Source organism: Pan paniscus, chromosome 5 (assembly GCF_029289425.2).
Source record: "Pan paniscus chromosome 5, NHGRI_mPanPan1-v2.0_pri, whole genome shotgun sequence".
Lineage (NCBI taxonomy): Eukaryota > Metazoa > Chordata > Mammalia > Primates > Hominidae > Pan > Pan paniscus.
Genome location: NC_073254.2, coordinates 21,347,553 through 21,354,448, shown reverse-complemented (window position 1 = coordinate 21,354,448; position 6,896 = coordinate 21,347,553).

The following is a 6,896-nucleotide window of genomic DNA, read 5'->3' as shown; positions in this document are numbered from 1 at the left end:
TTCTCACCCTGCCCTTTAAAAATCCCTTCCGACAATATGTATTCCACTGTGATGAGAATTCAGTTCATTATCCCAAAAAATGGCAAGATTTCCCTGAGGACAACTTGGAACTGCAAGTTGACCCCTCTGAGGCACCTGGAATCTCCCTGTGTCCATCTACAGATCCCCCTCAAGATCTCTTCTCTTCAAAGGTCAGCTTATTTTGCTTGGTCCAAGGAGGCTGAAACATGAGAAAATGTCTCCAATCTACTTCAAACTGAGTAGTCCTTTAAGCACGTCTCTCACTACCAATCTCTCCTCCCACTCCTCCACCCTTAACAAAACCTCTCAACCCTTTCTGCCCCTGCCCCACCCCTCTGTAGGCCCTGCTCTGATGCTTTCCCCCCTACCCAGTATTCCTCCTTAGTCTGAGGGACTTTTTTCCTCCTTTAGCCCCTGCTCCCCAATCTTCCCTGCTCCTACTTCCCTACCTCATCCTGATGTATTGGTGCTTCCCCATCATGATAGAAGGCCCATGACCTGAGGGCCCAACTGAATAAGGACTCACTCAGGTCCATATGCAGTTGTGAAGGGCTTTTCAGACAGAACAGGGAAGAGTTTACTACTCCATTTGGTTTTGTCCTTGGGGCATATTCTCCTGGGTTCCCTGAACTGTATCAATTTTTGCAGCTGTTAATGGGTACCAGAGATGCCACTTTATGGTTTGAAAAGCCACATGGGCCACTCTTCATGAGGACTTTCAAGGAAATCAGAACACCCTGATGCAGGCCAGAACTATAGGGGAGAGACTTTAGAATCCATTCCCACTGTGGCTCCTCGAAAACTGATTGGTCAAAGATAAAAGACGACAGACAACACAGAGATGAATGTGCCTCTCAATATAGACATAGATTAGAAAATGTTAGGAAGGACATTTTCAGAGAGTCAGTTGCGAGAGTTGCTAAAGCTCTACAAAGTATATGATCTGATCTTATATTTGATGACTGAGCCACTTTTGCTTTTATTAATTATGTTAATGGCTTCTGATCAGAAATCAAAGATATTACCCCAAAGCCAATGTTAAGTAGGCAGAACGCTTCTCTCTCTGAAAGTGTTACACTAGCCCAACACCCTGAAGAATCCATGAGAGAAAAGGCCAAATCAACACAGTGCAAACTGACGGCTGCACAACTTACCAGAAAGAAGCAAACCAGGCCAATCTGCTTACTCCAAACCCCCACTTGTTAGGCACATATGCAGATACAAATAGAATGCTGGCTTGGGATTGGCTGGCTTTAAAACAAAAGAGAGCAAGGGTTTAAAAATCCATCTTTTAACGACTTTCTTGGAGGGGTGTGTTCCCCTTTGTGTCCACACTAACTCATAAGAGGAGAGAATCTTCCCCATCAATGGACACTCCACTCCCTTCCTAATGGACCCCGAGCAACACATCTCACCATGAACACATCTTGCCACACTCCCTAAGAGCACACAAGCCATGCCTGTTGGTGGGACTTGATAAGCATCCATGTGCTGCCTTTATCCGAACCTTCTGTCTTACTAGGACCCTCCCCACCTAGCACAGCTTCTTAGTTCCACTACCCAGTAAACCTTCTGGAAAGAGTTACTTTCCAACTGGACTGTCAGTAGTTTTGCTCCCCGAGGGCCTCACACTTGAGGTCCTTGGGTTCCCAGCCTTGCATCTTTGCCCTTTCATGGCTCTCATTGACCATCACACTTTTCTTGTTTCTGTCAAAATCCCTGATCCCCCTTTAAAACCTCAAGCACAAACTATGCTAACTAAAATACCCGACTGCCTTTGAGCTGGTCACTCAACTGACACAGGCCAAATCAAGGAGGCCAAACCTCTCAACGTAGAAATAGAACCTTCCATGCCACTCTCAACATTACTATAACATCCTCAAGACGAATTCTCCAAGATCTTCAACTTATAATTCAAGGTGTTCTTCACAAAGCTCTCCTAGTCTCCATGTCTGGTTCCTGTGATACTCCCATCCTCTCAGTAAAGAGGCTCAATGGGATACCAACTAGTCCAAAGCTCACAAGTCTTACGCAAATAGACAATACCAGGCTTTCTCTAAGGACCCCAACACCATTCTGGCTTCTCTCCACCCAACACTATTCATCTCATAGTCATCAACTTATGTTCTGCTAAAAAAAATTTTTTTTTTTTTTTTTTGAGATGGAGTCTTGCTCTGTTGCCCAGGCTGGAGTGCAGTGGCATGATCTTGGCTCACTGCAACCTCCACCTCCCAGGTTCAAGCAATTTTCCTGCCTCAGCCTCCTGAGTAGCTGGGATTACAGGCACATACCACCACAGCAGGCTAGGTTTTTTTGTTTGTTTTTTGTTTTGTATTTTTAGTAGAGATGGGGTTTCACCTTGTTGGCTGGGCTGGTCTCAAACTCTTAACCTCAGGTGATCTACCCGCCTCAGCCTCCCAAAGTGCTTGGGATTACAGGCATAAGCCACCATGCCCAACCATGTTCTGCTTTTATCAGTATGCTTTCAACCCTGACTCAAATATCCTTTTGCCTTCACCTGGAAAGGTCAATAATACACATGGACTGCCATGCCTCAGGGCTTTACTGAGGCCCCCACCTATCTCCCCAGGACCCCTTTCAGGCTATTCTGGGCACTGGCTGTTGAGGAATGCCCTGGATTCAGTTTTCCAATTTGTCTATAAAGCCCTAATGTGAACAATTTTTTTCTTGCTGAGTGTTTTCAATGACAACCAAATAATCGAGTTTCCCGTAGATCAGTGATTCTTAACCGGGGCGTCTTGCCCCTCAGGGGACAATTGGCAATGTCCAAAGAAGACATTTTTGATTGTCACAAATGGAGGGGAGGAGATGCTACCAGTGCCTTGTGGGGGTGGAGGCCAGCGATGCTGCTACACATCTTGCAGTGCATAGGATGGTCCCCACATCAAAGAATGATCCCACCAAAAATGTCAGCAGTGTCAAGGCATAGAAACGCTGATCAAGACAATGACCCTTTCCAGTCTTATTTAATAAATAAAAAGAACTCAACCAGTTTGCTCTGGTGATGGAGGATGGTTCTTACAGCAGTGTCCTTCCTTTAAATTGTATGAGCTGTAGTGTAGAAATAGAAATGAAACAGTTATCTTTTTGTCTAGTTTTTGGACAAAAAATTGGTCCAGAACACACCATGAAGGATGATTCTGGGAAATCAGATATTGCTGATGAAAGAGAACTTGGCTGGGGACCAGCTCTGGCTTCTAGCTCTGGTTCTAATGCCAACTTGCTGGGTGTCTGGGACTGTCACTCTCCTCTGGGGGTGGAACTAGAGCACCTTCAGACCTCTGCTGCCTCTAACAGTTTCTTCTAGAACAAGTCCATGCATGAGTCAGTTGAGAGAGTTGCTAAAGCTTAACAGAATATAAAGGAATAAGGAAGAAGAAACCACTCCACCTCTGCCCTTCCACTTTCGTCGGCAGGGTACGTCCACCCATAGCATGGGCTCCCCGTGTGACCCACTTCCCCCCTTCCGCATGGGCTTGAGGGAGGAGGCGGCCTGGCATGCCGGAAGGCTGGCCAGGGGTGACGTCCGTGCTTGGGGACTGGTGATGTGAGAATGGGCTAAGCAGTGAAGAACTCTGTGGCATCTGTTTTTAAAATGGAGTCCAGGGGTGAGCAGTGGCTTATGAATGTTCTCAAGAAAGAAATGGTGACTAGCCTTGGACATTTTGATGTTGCTCTTTGAAAAGATCCATATTCTCTTTTGGGATGAATTATAGTTCACTTGTGATATTTCTTTTAAATATATTTTTTAATCTTTAAAATTATTATTTTTATTATTTTTTAGAGATGATTCCTTGCTCTGTTGCCCAGATGGGAGTGCAGCAGCACCATTATAGCTCACTGCAGTCTCGAACTCCTGGGCTCAAGTGTTCCTCCCACCACAATTTCCCAAATAGCTCGGACTACGAGTGTGACTTACAATATTTCTTATTACGCAAGAAGCTGAATTTTTTTCTTTAACTTGCAAGAAGTCTGTGGCATTTTTAAAGTTTATTTTTGTCTTCACAAACAAGTAGAGTAAGTGATTTAAAAAGGTATACACGTGAAATCTTTTTCATAGGTTATCCATATTACATGGTAAGCAAGTTTAAACATAGAAAAGGCTGTACAGAGAAAAAAGGAGTCCTCCTCCCAGCTCGGGGGTAGTTGATCTTTGTTTTCTTATCACTATGGTCTTGGAGGGCAGAAGTTGGAGAGTTGATGCCATAGTGAAGCATCACCAAACTAAGAAGGCTCAGGTCTTGGGACAGCTTAGGAAGAGAAACAGGGTCTCCATGCAGAGGCTGAATGGGACGGCTACCAGGAAGATAATATGTTCTGGATGTACATTTCCAGGGCAGTAAATGACTGCACACACCTGAGGCAGTTGACCTTCTGCTCTGTCGATGAAAGAAGAGGGGACAAAAATCAAGGGACAGGAACAACACAAATTGAGGCTTTTGGAGTTATAGGCTGGAATTGTGCTGAATTTTCTTCTGAAATAGTTCACTAAGGTGTATTAGCCAACAACTTATGTCTTTCCTTCTATGTCATTTTCTTTTCTCTTTTTTTGTGATGGAGTTTTTGCTCTTGTTGTCCAGACTGGAGTGCAGCGGCGCAATCTTGGCTCGCTGTGACCTCCGCCTTCTGAGTTCAAGTGATTCTCCTGCCTCAGCTCCTGAGTAGCTGGGATTACAGGCGTGCACCACCACGCCCGGCTAACTTTTGTATTTTTTGGGAGAGACGGGGTTTTACCACATTGGCCAGGCTGGTCTCGAACTCCTGACGTTAGGTGATCTGCCCACCTTAGCCTTCCAAAGTGCTGGGATTACAAGCATGAGCCACCATACCCAACCTATGTCATCATTTTCAGTGGAAGTAGTTGTCTAATACGAGGAAGTAACACATGTTCAAAAGAATAGAGTAGGGTTGCTTGATCTTCTGTGTTTTCTTAGAGCTCTATTTTCTTTCTGTGTTCAGAGCAAGTTCTGATTTGGACAAAAAGCATGGCCTCTTGGGGCTGTCAGTGCTGCCGCTTACTTGGCTGTGGGCTTAACGTGCTTACTGTGCTGGCTTTGAGTCTGTCTCACTGACTCCCATGCTTCGTGGGTCCCTGGAATTCTGTGTTCATGGGGATCCCCAACATGACCTGCACATAGGACAGCAGGAAAGGACACATACACTGCGTAGATCTCCTCTGCTCACATGCATCTCCACTGTCCCCATAGGACTTCACTCGTAAAACACAAGTTCACAGATAAGACTAAGGATGTTAAGACGGTGATGGTAGAGCACTAAGCCAAGTGTGGGTCCTTCTAAGCACAAGGCCTTGTGCAGCATGACAGGTTGGTCACCATGAAGTGGTCTCTGCCGATGTGGTTATGAAACCAGGAGGGCTGAGGGGTCTTGAAACATGGGATGAGCTGCCTAAGGCCAAAACCAATGTTCTGAGGATGGTAGAGCCAAGAGCTGGAAGGAATTTATGTTCCTGACAACAACGCTGAACCACTGGTTTTAATCTCCTTGGAACTTGCTTGGACTTCTTATCTGAGATTAGAATATCCTTGTTTTTAAAGGTGGTTTGAGCTGAGTGTGTTACTTGCAGGTGAAAGCTTTGTGATGTACACCAGAGGACATCTTGTCCATAATGAGTGAATGCCATAATACTTTACCTTTATTTTCCTTACTAGGCTCCATCTCCGTAGCCTGCTTTTGACAAAAGTGGATACATAAATCTAGGGGCCACCTAGCTAGTTCTAATAAGACTTTGGAAGTCAAAAGCTAAAGAAGACCAGGGGACCAAGCTGGAAATCAGGCTCTGCAATCAGATTCCAGAGGGAATGCCATTCCACCCAATCACCTAGCCACAACGGTTCCCTTCCTTCAAGATGCTGCATGCCTCTTCAGGCAAATGGATTACCTTGTAAGAGTGACCTGTGACCTGAAAAAGCGTTAGCCCAGTCACACCCAGGCTTAACTGAGCCATTTGATTCTCACTGCCTCTCTGTTGGTTCCTCTTGCTTTCAACTACAGGGTCTTTCTGTTTAGGTGGTGAAAAAAATGATCGTTAAAAACAATAAACCTGGGGACCTCTGATACCATGAGCCCAGCCAGAGATCTGTGTCAAGCAAATCCTTGCAGACAGTTCTGCTAGCCTGCAGATGTCTGTTTGCCTCTCATGGATTTGACAAGTGCTCATTTATGCCAAGGTGGCTGTAATCATAGTACAGAGGCCTCTGGGAGATAGTGCTCATGCTGAGCTTACAAACTGAAAACCATTATCTGTTCCTTACCTGAGACCCTGGGGAGCAGTCAGCTCACTCCCTGCCGATGGCCTAAGATAGGTACTCATGTTACAGTTGAGGAATATCTAGGAGTAACAAACTTAAGTAGCTGGAATATGCCAATTCTGACAATTTGACAACATCATTATAAACATTCTGAAGTACTTACAAGTCCTTTTTTTTTTTTTTTTTTTTTTGGAGAGAGTCTTACTCTGTTGCAGACTGAAGTGCAGTGGCGTGATCTCGGCTCACTACAACCTTTGCCTTCTAGGTTCAAGCGATTTTCCTGCCTCAGCCTCCCGAGTAGCTGGGATTACAGGCACACACTAAGGTGCCCGGCTGATTTTTGTATTTTCAGTGGAGAAGGGGTTTCACCACGTTGGTCAGGCTGGTCTGGAACTCCTGACCTCAGGTGATCTGCCTGCCTCAGCCTCCCAAAGTGTTGGGATTACAGGCATGAGCCACCGTGCCTGGCCATGCAATACTTCGAGTCACGGAAGTTTATGGTTAGATAATTCTCACAGAGGCGACCTGGTTCAGCCCTACCATCAAGGTCAGTGAGACACTGGCACCTTGCCCAAGGTCATGCCA